The 17,569-nt window shown below is 41.1% G+C and overlaps 2 non-coding genes across 2 annotated transcripts; one reads left to right on the top strand and one right to left on the bottom strand.

Moving 5' to 3' along the window:
• Positions 1–762: 762 nt before the first annotated feature.
• LOC130953277 (small nucleolar RNA R71) lies at positions 763–866 on the bottom strand. The gene has a single exon (XR_009075447.1). It is a non-coding gene; the product is annotated as a small nucleolar RNA R71 (small nucleolar RNA).
• An 8,450-nt stretch (positions 867–9,316) lies between these two features.
• Positions 9,317–9,424, top strand: LOC130953813 (small nucleolar RNA R71). The gene has a single exon (XR_009075974.1). It is a non-coding gene; the product is annotated as a small nucleolar RNA R71 (small nucleolar RNA).
• The last annotated feature ends 8,145 nt before the right edge of the window (positions 9,425–17,569 follow it).

The raw sequence follows: 17,569 nt of genomic DNA, 5'->3' as shown, positions 1-17,569 counted from the left end.
TATCTTTAATTTTCGAAAATCACTAACCCCTTTTTAAAATTATTTTCGAATTCTCTTCCCCTTTTCTTATTCTATTTAATTATTTAATTACTAAAACTTCTCTTCACCTCTCTCCATCCAAAAATCCGAATCCATCCTTCTTCATTCTTCTACCCTTTCTTCTTCTACTAACATAAAGGAATCTCTATACTGGACAGAGGATTCCTCTTTCTTTTCTTGTTTTCTTCTCTTTCATATGAGCAAGAACAAGGAAAAAGGCACTCTTGTTGAAATTGATCCAGAACCTGAAAGGACTCTGAAAAGGAAATTAAGAGAAGCTAAATTAAATTATTCTAAAGGTAACCTTTCAGAAATTTTCGAACAAGAGAAGGAGATGGCAGCCGAAAATAATAATAATGAAAGGAGAATGCTTGGTGACTTCACAAAGCCAACGTCCAAGTTTGATGGAAGAAGCATCTCCATTCCTGCCATTGGAGCCAACAACTTTGAGCTGAAACCTCAGCTAGTTGCTTTAATGCAACAAAACTGCAAGTTTTATAGACTTCCATCTGAAGATCCCTATCAGTCTTAACTGAGTTTCTTGCAGATCTGTGAGACTGTAAGACGAATGGAGTTGATCCTGAAGTCTACAGACTCATGCTTTTCCCTTTTGCTGTAAGAGACAGAGCTAGATATGGTGGATTCAACCCAAGGATAGCCTGGACTCTTGGGATAAGTGGTCACTGCCTTCTTGGATAAATTCTTTCCTCCTCAAAGCTGAGCAAGTTGAGAGTGGATGTTCAAACCTTCAAACAAAAAGATGGTGAATCCCTCTATGAAGCTTGGGAAAGATACAAGCAGCTGACCAAAAGATGTCCATCTGACATGTTTTCAGAATGGACCATATTAGATATATTCTATTATGGTCTATCTGATTTTCGAAAATGTCATTGGACCATTCTGCAGGTGGATCTATACCTGAAGAAAAACGCCTGAAGAGGCTCAAGAACTCATTGACATGGTTGCAACACCAATTCATGTACACTTCTGAGAGGAATTCCGTGAATAATGGGACACCTCAGAAGAAAGGAGTTCTTGAAATTGATGCTCTGAATGCCATATTGGCTCAGAACAAAGTGTTGAATCAACAGGTCAACATGATCTCTCAAAATCTGAATGGATGGCAACATGCATCCAACAGTACTAGAGAGGCAGCTTCTGAAGAAGCTTATGATCTTGAGAACCCTGCCATGGCAGAGGTCAATTACATGGGTGAACCTTATGGAAACACCTATAACTCATCATGGAGAAATCATCCAAATTTCTCATGGAAGGATCAACAAAAGCCTCAACTAGGCTTTAACAATGGTGGACGCAATAGGCTAAGCAATAGCAAGCCATATCCATCATCTTCTCAGCAACAGACAGAGAATTCTGAACAAAACACTTCTAATTTAGCCAATCTAGTCTCTGTCTGTCAAGGCCACTTTTAGTTTCATGAAAACAAGATCCTCCATAAGAATTTGGAGGCACAAGTGGGCCAGCTGAGTAAGAAAGTCATTGAAACTCCTCCCAGTATTCTCCCAAGTAATACAGAAGAGAATCCAAAAGGAGAGTGCAAGGCCATTGATGTGATCAACATGGCCGAATGCACAAGGGAGGAGGAGGACGAAAATCCTAGTAAGGAAGACCTCCTGGGACGTCCCTCAAGCAAGAAGGAGTTTCCTATTAAGGATCCAAAGGAATCTGAGGCTCATATAGAGACCATAGAGATTCCATTATATCTCCTTCTGCCATTCATGAGCTCTGAAGACTATTCTTCCTCTGAAGAGGATGAAGATGTGACTGGAGAGCAAGTTGCTCAATACTTAGGAGCTATCATGAAGCTGAATGCCAAGCTGTTTGGTAATGAGACTTGGGAAAGTGAACCTCCCTTGCTCCTTAGGAACTAGATACTTGGATTCAGAAAAACTCTACCTCAAAAGAAACAAGATCCTGGCAAGTTCTTAATACCTTGCACCATAGGACCATGAACTTTGCAAAAGCTCTGTGTGATCTGGGGCAGGGATAATCTTATGCCACTCTCTGTAATGGAGAAGCTGGGGATCATTGAGGTACAGCCTGCTTGTTCTCATTACAATTGGCAGACAAGTCATGAGACAAGCTTATGGGTTAGAGGACGTGCTAGTAAAGGTTGAAGGCCTTTACATCCCTGCTGATTTCATAATCCTAGACACTAGGAAAGAAGATGATGAATGCATCATCCTAGGAAGACCTTTCCTAGCCACAGCAGAAGCTGTGATAAATGTCAGCAGAGGAGAATTAGTCCTTCAATTGAATGGGGAATACCTTGTGTTTAAGGCACATGGCCATCCCTCTGTGACAAAAGAGAGTAAGCATGAAGAGCTTCTTTCAGTTCAGAGTCAAGAAGAGCCCCCACAGTCAAACTCTAAGTTTGGTGTTGTGAGGCTACAACCAAACTCTAAGTTTGGTGTTAAGATCCCATATCCAAACTTTAAGTTTGGTGTGGACAACTATACAACATTGACCTGATCACCTTGTGGCTCCACGAGAGCCACTGTCAAGCTATTGACATTAAAGAAGCGCTTGTTGGGAGCAACCCAATTTTATCTAATTTTTATTTTATTATATTTTATTGTTATTTTATGTTTTATTAGGTACATGATCATGAGGAGTCACGAAAAAATCATAAAAATTAAAAACAGAATCAAAAACAGCAGAAGAAAAAATTCGCACCCTGGAGGACGCACAGGCTGGCGTTCAACGCCTGTAAGGTGCATCTGGCCGGCGTTCAACGCCAGAACAGAGCACCATTCTGGCACTGAACGCCAGAAACAAGCAACATCCTGGCGCTGAACGCCAGGAATGTGCCCAGAGAGGAAAAACTGGCGCTGAACGCCAGTAACAAGCATGAAACTAGCGTTCAACGCCAGAAACATGCTTTACATGGGCGTTGAACGCCCAGAACGTGCACCAATGGGCGTTTAAACGCCAGAATGGTGTGCCAAGGCATTATACATGCCTATTTGGTGCAAGGATGGAATTCCTTGACACCTCAGGACCTGTGGACCCCACAGGATCACCTCAGGATTTGTGGACTGGTGCACGAAATTGTGATCATCAATGGCGCCATCAACATGGTACGCTCATTGCAATCTCAACTGTCCATCACAACTCCGCACAACTAACCAGCAAGTGCACTGGGTCGTCCAAGTAATAAACCTTACGCGAGTAAGGGTCGATCCCACGGAGATTGTTGGTATGAAGCAAGCTATGGTCACCTTGTAAATCTTAGTCAGGCAGACTCAAATGGGTATAGATGATGAATAAAACATAAAGATAAAGATAGAGGTACTTATGCAATTCATTGGTGGGAATTTCAGATAAGCGCATGAAGATGCTGTGTCCCTTCCGTCTCTCTGCTTTCCTACTGTCTTCATCCAATCCTTCTTACTCCTTTCCATGGCAAGCTTATGCAAGGGTTTCACCGTTGTCAGTGGCTACCTCCCATCCTCTCAGTGGAAATGTTCAAACGCACCCTGTCACGGCACGGCTATCCATCTGTCGGTTCTCGATCAGCCGGAATAGAATCCATTGATCTTTTGCGTTTGTCACTAACGCCCCGCCATCAGGAGTTTGAAGCACGTCACAGTCATTCAATCATTGAATCCTACTCAGAATACCACAGACAAGGTTAGACCTTCCGGATTCTCTGAATGCCGCCATCAGTTCTTGCCTATACCACGAAGACTCTGATCTCACGGAATGGCTGGCTCGTTTGTCAGGCGAGCACTCGGTTGTCAGGCGATCAACCATGCATCGTGTATCAGAATCCAAGAGATATACATTAGAGCCTTGTTAGCTTGTAGAACAGAAGTGGTTGTCAATCACTTGTTCATAAGTGAGAATGATGATGCGTCACATAATCATCACATTCATCATGTTCTTGGGTGCAATGAATATCTTAGAATAAGAACAAGCGGAATTGAATAGAAGAACAATAGTAATTGCATTAATACTCGAGGTACAGCAGAGCTCCACACCTTAATCTATGGTGTGTAGAAACTCCACCGTTGAAAATACATAAGAACAAAAGTGATCATTGGTTTCGGCCCCAGAGAGGGAACCAGAAGAACCAAGATAAAAATACAATAGTAAAAGGTCCTATATATAGAGAACTAGTGGCCTAGGGTGTACAGAGATGAGTAATTGACATAAAAATCCACTTCCGGGCCCACTTGGTGTGTGCTTGGGCTGAGCAATGAAGCATTTTCATGTAGAGACTTCTCCTGGAGTTAAACGCCAGCTTTTGTGCCAGTTTGGGCGTTTAACTCGCACTTTGGTGCCAGTTCCGGCGTTTAACGCTGGAAATTCTGAAGGTGACTTTGAACGCTGGTTTGGGCCATCAAATCTTGGGCAAAGTATGGACTATTATATATTGATGGAAAGCCCAGGATGTCTACTTTCCAACGCCGTTGAGAGTGTGCCAATTGGGCTTCTGTAGCTTCAGAAAATTCACCTCGAGTGCAGGGAGGTCAGAATCCAACAGCATCTGCAGTCCTTTTCAGTCTCTAAATCAGATTTTTGCTCAGGTCCCTCAATTTCAGCCAGAAAATACCTGAAATCACAGAAAAATACACAAACTCATAGTAAAGTCCAGAAAAGTGAATTTTAACTAAAAACTAATAAAAATATACTAAAAACTAAACCAAAATATACTAAAAACATATTAAAAATAATGCCAAAAAGCATACAAATTATCCGCTCATCACAACACCAAACTTAAATTGTTGCTTGTCCCCAAGCAACTGAAAATCAAATAAGATAAAAAGAAGAGAATATACTGTAGACTCCAAATTATCAATGAAACTTAGCTCCAAATTAGATGAGCGGGACTAGTAGCTTTTTTTGCCTCCGAACAGTTTTGGCATCTCACTTTATCCTTTGAAATTCAGAATGATTGGCTTCTTTAGGAACTCAGAATCCAGATAGTGTTATTGATTCTCTTAGTTAAGTATGATGATTCTTGAACATAGCTACTTATTGAGTCTTGGCTGTGGCCCAAAGCACTCTGTCTTCCAGTATTACCACCGGATACATACATGCCACAGACACATAATTGGGTGAACCTTTTCAGATTGTGACTCAGCTTTGCTAAAGTCCCCAATTAGAGGTGTCCAGGGTTCTTAAGCACACTCTTTTTGCCTTGGATCACAACTTTATTTCTTTCTTTTTCTTTTCTCTTTTTTTTTTCTTTTTTTTCGTCTCTTTTTTCTTTTTTTTCGTTTTTTTTATTCACTGCTTTTTCTTGCTTCAAGAATCATTTTTTTATGATTTTTCAGATCCTCAGTAACATGTCTCCTTTTTCATCATTCTTTCAAGAGCCAACATTCATGAACCACAAATTCAAAAGACATATGCACTGTTCAAGCATACATTCAGAAAACAAAAAGTATTGCCACCACATCAAACTAATTAAGCTAGTTTTAAAGATGAATTCGAAATCCTGTACTTCTTGTTCTTTTGTGATTAAAACATTTTTCATTTAAGAAAGGTGATGGATTCATAGGACATTCATAACTTTAAGGCATAGACACTTAAGACACTAATGATCACAAGACACAAACATAGATAAACATAAGCACTAAAATTCGAAAAAACAGGAAAATAAAGAACAAGGAGATTAAAGAACGGGTCCACCTTAGTGATGGCGGCTTGTTCTTCCTATTGAAGGTCTTATGGAGTGCTTGAGCTCCTCAATGTCTCTTCCTTGTCTTTGTTGCTCCTCTCTCATGATTCTTTGATCTTCTCTAATTTCATGGAGGAGAATGGAATGTTCTTGGTGTTTCCACCCTTAGTTGTCCATGTGGAACTCAATTCTCCTAGGGAGGTGTTTAGTTTGCTCCCAATAGTTTTGTGGAGGAAAGTGCATCCCTTGAGGCATCTCAGGGATTTCATGATGAGAGGGGTCTCTTGTTTGCTCCATCCTTTTCTTAGTGATGGGCTTATCCTCATCAATGGGGGTGTCTCCTTCTATGTCAACTCCAACTGAATAACAGAGGTGACAAATGAGGTGAGGAAAGGCTAACCTTGCCAAGGTGGAGGACTTGTCCGCCACTTTATAGAGTTCTTGGGCTATAACCTCATGAACTTCTACTTCTTCTCAAATCATGATGCTATGAATCATGATGGCCCGGTCTAGAGTAACTTCGGACCGGTTGCTAGTGGGAATGATTGAGCGTTGGATAAACTCCAACCATCCTCTAGCCACAGGCTTGAGGTCATGCCTTCTTAGTTGAACCGGCTTCCCTCTTGAATCTCTCTTCCATTGGGCGCCCTCTTCACAAATGTCATTGAGGACTTGGTCCACCTTTGATCAAAGTTGACCCTTCTTGTGTAAGGATGTTCATCTCCTTGCATCATAGGCAAATGCCAACCTTACATTTTCCGGACTAAAATCTAAGTATTCCCCCGAACCATAGTAAGCCAATTCTTTGGATCCGGGTTCACACTTTGATCATGGTTCTTGGTGATCCATGCATTGGCATAGAACTCTTGAACCATTAAGATTCCGACTTGTTGAATGGGTTGGTAAGAACTTCCCAACCTCTTCTTCGGATCTCATGTCGGATCTCCGGATATTCACTCTTTTTGAGTGAAAAAGGGACCTCGGGGATCACCTTCTTCAAGGCCACAACTTCATAGAAGTGGTCTTGATGCACCCTTGAGATGAATCTCTCCATCTCCCATGACTCGGAGGTGGAAGCTTTGCCTTTCCTTTCCTCTTTCTAGAGGTTTCTCCGGCCTTGGATGCCATAAATGGTTATGGAAAAACAAAAAGCAATGCTTTTACCACACCAAACTTAAAAGGTTTGCTCGTCCTCGAGCAAAGAAAAAGAAAAGAGTAGAAGAAGAAGAAATGAGGAAGAAGGGGATGGCTTTGTGTTCGGCCAAAGAGGGAGAGAAGTGGTGTTTAGGTTGTGTGAAAATGAAGGAGTGAAGAAGGGTTTATATAGGAGAGGGGGGCTCATGGTTCGGTCATGTATGGGTGGGTTTGGGAGGGAAAGTGGTTTGAATTTGAAGGGTGAGGTAGGTGGGGTTTTATGAAGGATGGATGTGAGTGGTGAAGAGAAGATGGGATTTGATAGGTGAAGGGTTGGTGGGGATCCTGTGGGGTCCACAGATTCTGAGGTGTCAAGGAAAAGTCATCCCTGCACCAAATGGCATGCAAAATCACGTTTTGAGCCAATTCTGGCGTTAAACGCCGGGCTGGTGCCCATTTCTGGCGTTTAACGCCAGGTTCTTGCCCTTTCCTGGCGTTTAACGCCAGTCTGGTGCCCCTTTCTGGCGTTAAACGCCCAGAATGGTGCCAGACTGGGCGTTAAACGCCCATCTGCTAGCCTCACTGGCGTTTAAACGCCAGTAGGTTCTTCCTCCAGGGTGTGCTATTTTTCTTCCTGTTTTTCATTCTGTTTTTGCTTTTTCAATTGATTTTGTGACTTCTCATGATCATCAACCTACAAAATAAAATAAAATAACAAAGGAAAATATAAAATATAACATTGGGTTGCCTCCCAACAAGCGCTTCTTTAATGTCAGTAGCTTGACAGAGGGCTCTCATGGAGCCTCACATTTTCTCAGAGCAATATTGGAACCTCCCAACACCAAACTTAGAGTTTGAATGTGGGGGTTCAACACCAAACTTAGAGTTTGGTTGTGGCCTCCCAACACCAAACTTAGAGTTTGACTGTGGGGGCTCTGTTTGACTCTGATTTGAGAGAAGCTCTTCATGCTTCCTCTCCATGGTGACAGAGGGGTATCCTTGAGCCTTAAACACAAAAGATTCTTCATTCACTTGAATGATTAGTTCACCTCCATCAACATCAATCACAGCCTTTGCTGTGGCAAGGAAGGGTCTGCCAAGGATGATGGATTCATCCATGCACTTCCCAGTCTCTAGGACTATGAAATCAGCAGGGATGTAATGGTATTCAATCTTTACCAGAACATCCTCTACAAGTCCATAAGCTTGTTTTCTTGAATTGTCTGCCATCTCTAGTGAGATTCTTGCAGCTTGTACCTCAAAGATCCCTAGCTTCTCCATTACAGAGAGAGGCATGAGGTTTACACTTGACCCTAAGTCACACAGAGCCTTCTTGAAGGTCATGGTGCCTATGGTACAAGATAGTGAAAACTTCCCAGGGTCTTGTCTCTTTTGAGGTAATTTCTGCCTAGACAAGTCATCCAGTTCTTTGGTGAGCAAAGGAGGTTCGTTCTCCCAAGTCTCATTTCCAAATAACTTGTCATTTAGCTTCATGATTGCTCCAAGGTATTTAGCAACTTGCTCTTCAGTGACATACTCATCCTCTTCAGAGGAGGAATACTCATCAAAGCTCATGAAAGGCAGAAGTAAGTCCAATGGAATCTCTATGGTCTCATTTTGAGCCTCAGATTCCCATGGTTCCTCATTGGGGAACTCAGTGGAGGTCAGTGCACGCCCATTGAGGTCTTCCTCAGTGGCGTTTACTGCCTCTCCTTCCTCTCCAAATTCGGCCATGTTGATGGCCTTGCACTCTCCTTTTGGATTTTCTTCTGTATTGCTTGGAAGAGTACTAGGAGGGAGTTCAGTAATTCTCTTGCTCAGCTGTCCCACTTGTGCCTCCAAATTCCTAATGGAGGACCTTGTTTCAGTCATGAAACTTTGAGTGGTTTTGATTAGATCAGAGACCATGGTTGCTAAGTCAGAGTGGTTTTGCTTAGAATTCTCTGTCTGTTGCTGAGAAGATGATGGAAAAGGCTTGCCATTGCTAAACCTGTTTCTTCCACCATTATTGTTGTTGAAACCTTGTTGAGGTCTCTGTTGATCCTTCCATGAGAGATTTTGGTGATTTCTCCATGAAGAATTATAGGTGTTTCCATAGGGTTCTCCTAGGTAATTCACCTCTTCCATTGAAGGGTTTTCAAGATCATAAGCTTCTTCTTTAGATGAAGCATCCCTAGTACTGCTTGGTGCATTTTGCATTCCAGACAGACTTTGAGAAATCAAATTGACTTGTTGAGTCAATTTTTTATTCTGAGCCAATATGGCAATCAGAGTATCAATCTCAAGAACTCCTTTCTTCTGATTAGTCCCATTGTTCACAGGATTCCTTTCAGAAGTGTACATGAATTGGTTATTTGCAACCATTTCAATCAGCTCTTGAGCTTCTGTAGGCGTCTTCTTCAAATGAAGAGATCCTCCAGCAGAGCTATCCAAAGACATCTTGGATAGTTCAGAGAGACCATCATAGAAAATACCTATGATGCTCCATTCAGAAAGCATGTCAGAAGGACATTTTCTGATCAATTGTTTGTATCTTTCCCAAGCTTCATAGAGGGATTCTCCATCCTTCTGTCTGAAGGTTTGGACTTCCACTCTAAGCTTACTCAATTTTTGAGGTGGAAAGAACTTTGCCAAGAAGGCATTGACTAGCTTTTCCCATGAGTCCAGGCTTTCTTTAGGTTGAGAGTCCAACCATGTCCTAGCTCTGTCTCTTACAGCAAAAGGGAATAGCATAAGTCTGTAGACCTCAGGGTCAACCCCATTAGTCTTGACAGTGTCACAAATTTGCAAGAACTCAGCCAAAAACTGATGAGGATCTTCCAATGGAAGTCCATAAAACTTGCAATTCTGTTGCATTAGAGAAACTAATTGAGGCTTAAGCTCAAAGTTGTTTGCTCCAATGGCAGGGATAGAGATGCTTCTCCCATAGAAGTCGGGAGTAGGTGCAGTAAAGTCACCCAGCACCTTCCTTGCATTGTTTGCATTGTTGTTGTTTTCGGCTGCCATGGGTTCTTCTTCTTTGAAGATTTCTATTAGGTCCTCTACAGAGAGTTGTGCCTTAGCTTCTCTTAGCTTTCGCTTCAAGGTCCTTTCAGGTTCAGGGTCAGTTTCAACAAGAATGCTTTTGTCTTTGTTCCTGCTCATATGAAAGAGAAGAGAACAAGAAAATGTGGAATCCTCTATGTCACAGTATAGAGATTCCTTGAGGTGTCAGAGGAAAGGAAAAATAGAAGAAAGAGGTAGAAGAATTCGAACTTAGTGAGATAGAGTTCGAATTGTGCATTGAGGAGGAGTGATACTCCATAAATAGAAGGATGTGAGAAGAGAGGAAGAGCTTTTTCGAAAATTAAGTTATAGAATTTGAAAACATTTTGAAAAACACTAATTAATTTTCGAAAATAAGAGTGGGAAAGAAATCAAGTGATTTTTGAAAAAGATTTTGAAATTAGAAGTCAAAAAGATTTGATTGAAAACTACTTTGAAAAAGATGAGGTTAAGAAGATATGATTGGTTTAAAAAAAAAATATGTGATTGAAAAGATATGATTTGAAAACAATTTTAAAAAGATTTGATTTTAAAAATTAATGACTTGCCTAACAAGAAAAGATATGATTCAAACATTAAACCTTTCTCAACAGAAAAGGCAACATACTTGAAATGTTGAATCAAATCATTAATTGATAGCAAGTATCTTTGAAAAAGGAAAGAAATTGATTTTGAAAACATTTGATTGAAAAGATATGATTTGAAAAAGATTTGATTTTGAAAAACTTTGAAAACTTGAAAAAAAATTGATTTGAAAACAAAATCCTCCCCCTTGTGCCATCCTGGCGTTAAACGCCCAGAATGGTGCACATTCTGGCGTTTAACGCCCAATGCACTACCTTTTTGGGCGTTAAACGCCCAACCAGGCACCCTGGCTGGCGTTTAAATGCCAGTCTGTCCTTCTTCACTGGGCGTTTTGAACGCCCAGCTTTTTCTGTGTAATTCCTCTGCTGCATGTTCTGAATCTTCAGTTCCCTGTACTATTGACTTGAAAATAGAACCAAGATCAAATAAACAATGCATGCAAGACACCAAACCTAAAATTAGACACTAGACTCAAACAAGAAACATAAAATATTTTTGGTTTTTATGATTTTGTAATTTTTTTGTATTTTTTTCGAAAATTAAGTGGAAAAAGAAAATAAAGGTATCAAAATTCTTAATGAGAATTCCAGGAATCATGCAATGTTAGTCTAAAGCTTCAGTCTAAAGGAATTAGACATGGATAGCGAAGCTTCAGCAGGACATTGCATTCAAGAGCTAAATTGATGAGAATCAATCAGCTTTGGTGATGATAAGATCATCACCTTGAAACACTAGAATTCATTCTTAAGAACTCTGAAAAATAACTAATCTAAGCAACAAGATGAACCGTCAGTTGTCCATACTCGAAACAATCCCCGGCAACGGCGCCAAAAACTTGGTGCACAAAATTGTGATCATCAATGGCGCCATCAACATGGTACGCTCATTGCAATCTCAACTCTCCATCACAACTCCGCACAACTAACCAGCAAGTGCACTGGGTCGTCCAAGTAATAAACCTTACGCGAGTAAGGGTCGATCCCACGGAGATTGTTGGTATGAAGCAAGCTATGGTCACCTTGTAAATCTTAGTCAGGCAGACTCAAATGGGTATAGATGATGAATAAAACATAAAGATAAAGATAGAGGTACTTATGCAATTCATTGGTGGGAATTTCAGATAAGCGCATGAAGATGCTGTGTCCCTTCCGTCTCTCTGCTTTCCTACTGTCTTCATCCAATCCTTCTTACTCCTTTCCATGGCAAGCTTATGCAAGGGTTTCACCGTTGTCAGTAGCTACCTCCCATCCTCTCAGTGGAAATGTTCAACTCACCCTGTCACGGCACGACTATCCATCTGTCGATTCTCGATCAGGCCGGAATAGAATCCATTGATTCTTTTGCGTCTGTCACTAACGCCCCGCCCTCAGGAGTTTGAAGCACGTCACAGTCATTCAATCATTGAATCCTACTCAGAATACCACAGACAAGGTTAGACCTTCCGGATTCTCTTGAATGCCGCCATCAGTTCTTGCCTATACCACGAAGACTCTGATCTCACGGAATGGCTGGCTCGTTTGTCAGGCGAGCACTCGGTTGTCAGGCGATCAACCATGCATCGTGTATCAGGAATCCAAGAGATATACATTAGAGCCTTGTTAGCTTGTAGAACAGAAGTGGTTGTCAATCACTTGTTCATAAGTGAGAATGATGATGAGCGTCACATAATCATCACATTCATCATGTTCTTGGGTGCAAATGAATATCTTAGAATAAGAACAAGCGGAATTGAATAGAAGAACAATAGTAATTGCATTAATACTCGAGGTACAGCAGAGCTCCACACCTTAATCTATGGTGTGTAGAAACTCCACCGTTGAAAATACATAAGAACAAAAATGATCATTGGTTTCGGCCCCAGAGAGGGAACCAGAAGAACCAAGATAAAAATACAATAGTAAAAGGTCCTATATATAGAGAACTAGTGGCCTAGGGTGTACAGAGATGAGTAATTGACATAAAAATCCACTTCCGGGCCCACTTGGTATGTGCTTGGGCTGAGCAATGAAGCATTTTCGTGTAGAGACTTCTCTTGGAGTTAAACGCCAGCTTTTGTGCCAGTTTGGGCGTTTAACTCCCACTTTGGTGCCAGTTCCGGCGTTTAACGCTGGGAATTCTGAAGGTGACTTTGAACGCCGGTTTGGGCCATCAAATCTTGGGCAAAGTATGGACTATTATATATTGCTGGAAAGCCCAGGATGTCTACTTTTCAACTCCGTTGAGAGCGCGCCAATTGGGTTTCTGTAGCTCCAGAAAATCCACTTCGAGTGCAGGGAGGTCAGAATCCAACAGCATCTGCAGTCCTTTTCAGTCTCTAAATCAGATTTTTGCTCAGGTCCCTCAATTTCAGCCAGAAAATACCTGAAATCACAGAAAAACACACAAACTCATAGTAAAGTCCAGAAAAGTGAATTTTAACTAAAAACTAATAAAAATATACTAAAAACTAAACCAAATATACTAAAAACATACTAAAAACAATGCCAAAAAGCGTACAAATTATCCACTCATCATGGACCCCACAGGATCCCCACCTAACATATTCCCACCTTACCTCCTAATCCTAATTACACTCTCCTAACCCCCATGTCACACTTCCCAACAACGTTCACTAATCACCTCAATTCCTCTTCCCAATTACCCCATTCACCACTCACATCCATCCACTCTTCCCCATAAACCCCACCTACCTTCAAAAATTCAAAACCATTTTCCCACCCATTCCCACCCAAAATGGCCGAACATAACCTCCCCCCTCTCCCTATAAATACCCTTCCATTCCACTTCATTTTCCCACAACACAACCCCCTCTTCTCCCACATAGCCGAACCTACTTCTCTCCCTCTCCTCCATATTTTCTTCTTCTTCTTCTTCTCTTCTTTCTTTTATTGCTCGAGGGCGAGCAATATTTTAAGTTTGGTGTGGTAAAAGCATAAGCTTTTTTTTGTTTTTCCATTACCAATGGAAACTAAGGCCGAAATATCCTCTAGAAAATGAAAAGGGAAGACAAAAGCTTCCACCTCCGAGTCATGGGAGATGGAGAGATTCATCTCTAAGAGCCATCAAGACCACTTCTATGATGTTGTGGCAAAGAAGAAGGTGATCCCTGAGGTCCCTTTCAAGCTCAAAAAGAATGAGTATCCGGAGATCCGACATAAAATCCAAAGAAGAGGTTGGGAAGTCCTAGCCAACCCCATGCAACAAGTCGGAATCTTAATGGTTCAAGAGTTCTATGCCAATGCATGGATCACTAGGAACCATGATCAAAGTATGAACCCGAGTCCAAAGAATTATCTCACAACGGTTCGGGGAAAATACTTAGATTTTAGTCCGGAAAATGTGAGGTTGGCGTTTCACTTGCCCATGATGCAAGGAGATGAACGTCCCTACACTAGAAGGGTCAACTTTAATCAGAGGTTGGATCAAGTCCTTATGGACATATGTGTGGAAGGAGCTCAATGGAAGAGAGACTCCAAAGACAAGCCAGTCCAACTAAGAAGACTGGACCTCAAGCCTGTGGCTAGAGGATGGTTGGAGTTCATTCAACGCTCCATCGTTCCTACTAGCAACCGATCTGAAGTTACTGTGGATCGGGCCATCATGATTCATGGCATCATGATTGGAGAGGAAGTAGAAGTTCATGAGGTCATCTCCAATGAAATCTACAAAATAGCCGACAAGCCCTCACCCATGGCAAGGCTAGCTTTTCCTCATCTTATTTGCCATCTATGTTACTCAGCTGGAGTGATCATAGAAGGAGACATCCTCATTGAAGAGGATAAGCCCATCACCAAGAAGAGGATGGAGCAAGCAAGAGAAGCCCCTCACGGTTCTCAAGAGATGCATGAGGAAGCTCATCATCAAGAAATCCCTGAGATGCCTCAAGGGATGCACCTTCCTCCCAACAACTATTGGGAGGAACTCAACACCTCCTTAGAAGACTTAAGCCACAATATGGAACAATTAAGGGTGGAACATCATGAGCACTCCATCATTCTCCAAGAAATAAGAGAAGATCAAAGAGCAATAAGGGAGGAGCAATAAAGGCAAGGAAGGGACATAGAAGAGCTAAAGAACATCATTGGTCCTTCAAGAAGAAGACTCCACTAAGGTGGACTCATTCCTTGTTCTTATTTCTTTCTGCTTTTCGGTTTTTAATATTGTGTTTATCTATGTTTTGTGTCTTTATTTCATGATCATTAGTATGTAAACATGCCTTAAAACTATGAATAAAATCCATTAATCATTCACCTCTCTTAAAAGAAAAATGTTTTAATTCAAAAGAACAAGAAGTATATGAATTTCGAATTTATCCTTGAATCTAATTTAATTATATTGATGTGGTGACAACACTTTTTGTTTTCTGAATGAATGATTGAACAGTGCATATTTTTGATCTTGTTGTTTATAAATGTTAAAATTGTTGGCTCTTGAAAGAATGATGAACAAAGAGAAATGTTATTGAGGATCTGAAAATTCATGAAATTGATTCTTGAAGCAAGAAAAAGCAGTGAAAAAGAAAGCTTGTGAAAAAAAAAAGAAAAGAAGGAGCAGTAGAAAAAGCCAATAGCCCTTAAAACCAAAAGGCAAGGGTAAAAAGGATCCAAGGCTTTGAGCATCAATGGATAGGAGGGCCCAAGGAAATAAAATCCAGGCCTAAGCGGCTAAATCAAGCTGTCCCTAACCATGTGCTTGTGTCATGAAGGTCCAAGTGAAAAGCTTGAGACTGAGTGGTTAAAGTCGTGATCCAAAGCAAAAAAGAGTGTGCTTAAGAGCTCTGGACACCACTAGCTGGGGACTCTAGCAAAGCTGAGTCACAATCTGAAAAGGTTAACCCAGTTATGTGTCTGTGGCATTTATGTATCCGGTGGTAATACTGGAAAACAAAGTGCTTAGGGCCACGGCCAAGACTCATAAGTAGATGTGTTCAAGAATCAACATACTTAACTAGGAGAATCAATAACACTATCTGAAATTCTAAGTTCCTAGAGAAGCCAATCATTCTAAACTTCAAGGGAAAAAGTGAGATGCCAAAACTGTTCAGAAGCAAAAAGCTACAAGTCCCGCTCATCTAATTATAATTAATATTCATTGATATTCTGGAATTTATAGTATATTCTCTTCTTTTTATCCTATTTGATTTTCAGTTGCTTGGGGACAAGCAATAATTTAAGTTCGGTGTTGTGATGAGCGGATAATTTATACGCTTTTTGGCATTGTTTTTAGGTAGTTTTTAGTATGTTCAAGCTACTTTTAGGGATGTTTTCATTAGTTTTTATGTTAAATTTACATTTCTAGACTTTACTATAAGTTTGTGTGTTTTTCTGTGATTTCAGGTAATTTCTGGCTGAAATTGAGGGACTTGAGCAAAACTCTGAAAAAGGCTGACAAAAGGACTGCTGATGCTGTTGGAATCTGACCTCCCTGCACTCAAAATGGATTTTATGGAGCTACAGAACTCCAATTGGCGCGCTCTCAACGGAGTTGGAAAGTAGACATCCAGGGCTTTCCAGCAATATATAATAGTTCATACTTTATTCGGAAATTGACGACGTAACTTGGCGTTGAACGCCAAGTACATGCTGCTGTCTGGAGTTAAACGCCAGAAAAACGTCATGATCCGGAGTTGAACGCCCAAAACACGTCATAACTCGGAGTTCAACTCCAAGAGAAGCCTTAGCTCGTGGATTGATCAAGCTCAGCCCAAACATACACCAAGTGGGCCCCGGAAGTGGATTTATGCATCAAATACTTACTCATGTAAACCCTAGGAGCTAGTTTATTATAAATAGAACATTTAACTAATGTATTTGACATCTTGGGACGATTAGTTCTCAGATCATGGGGGCTGGCCATTCGGCCATGCCTGAACCTTTTACTTATGTATTTTCAACAGTGGTGTTTCTGCACCCCATAGATTAAGGGTGTGGAGCTCTGCTGTACCTCAAGTTTCAATACAATTACTATTACTTTTTATTCAATTCTCTTTTATTCTTATTCCAAGATATACGTTGCACAACACTTTGATGAATGTGATGATCCGTGACACTCATCATCATTCTCACCTATGAACGCGCGTGATTGACAACCACTTCCGTTCTACCTTAGGCCGGGCGCATATCTCTTAGATTCCCCAACAGAATCTTCGTGGTATAAGCTAGAAAGATGGCGGCATTCATGAGGATCCGAAAAGTCTAACCTTGTCTGTGGTATTCCGAGTAGGATCCTGGGAGTCTGGAAAGTCTACCTTGTCTGTGGTATTCCGAGTAGGATTCCGGTATTGAATGACTGTGACGAGCTTCAAACACCTGAAGGCTGGGCGTTAGTGACAGACGCAAAAGAATCAATGGATTCTACTCCAACCTGATTGAGAACCGACAGATGATTAGCCGTGCTGTGACAGAGCATTTGGAACGTTTTCACTGAGAGGATGGGATGTAGCTATCAACCAAGGGTGATGCCTCCAGACGATTAGCCGTGCAGTGACAGCGCATAGGACCATTTTCCCGAGAGGATTGAAAGTAGCCATTGATGATAGTGAACCCCTACATACAGCTTGCCATGGAAAGGAGTAAGAAGGATTGGAAGAGAGAGTAGTAAAGTAGAGTTTCAAGAGGAACACAGCATCTCCATACACTTATCTGAAATTCCCACTATTAATCTACATAAGTATCTCTATCCCTTTTATTTTCCTTTTATTTTTAATTATTCGAAAACCCATAAATCAATTTAATCTGCCTAACTGAGATTTACAAGGTGACCATAGCTTGCTTCATACCAACAATCTCTGTGGGATCGACCCTTACTCGCGTAAGGTTTATTACTTGGACTACCCAGTACACTTGCTGGTTAGTTGAATGGAGTTGTATTCACTCGTGCCAATTTCAAATTCCATATAAGTACAAGGAGATCAATTTTAAGGATCACAATTTTGTCCACCAACTACTTCACAAAATAGATCGATGCAGAACCCCTAGCCAATGCCACAGCTCAAAGAAGTCGAAAATTCCTATATAGAAACATCGTCACAAGGTTCGGAGTTCCATACTCCATCACTACGGACAATGGTACCCAGTTCACAGACGCAAGCTTCAGAAAACTAGCGGCCGACCTGAA

Source organism: Arachis stenosperma, chromosome 9 (genome assembly GCF_014773155.1).
Source record: "Arachis stenosperma cultivar V10309 chromosome 9, arast.V10309.gnm1.PFL2, whole genome shotgun sequence".
NCBI lineage: Eukaryota > Viridiplantae > Streptophyta > Magnoliopsida > Fabales > Fabaceae > Arachis > Arachis stenosperma.
The sequence above is the reverse complement of the archived record's forward strand: the minus strand, read 5'-3'. Positions and strand labels throughout refer to the sequence as shown.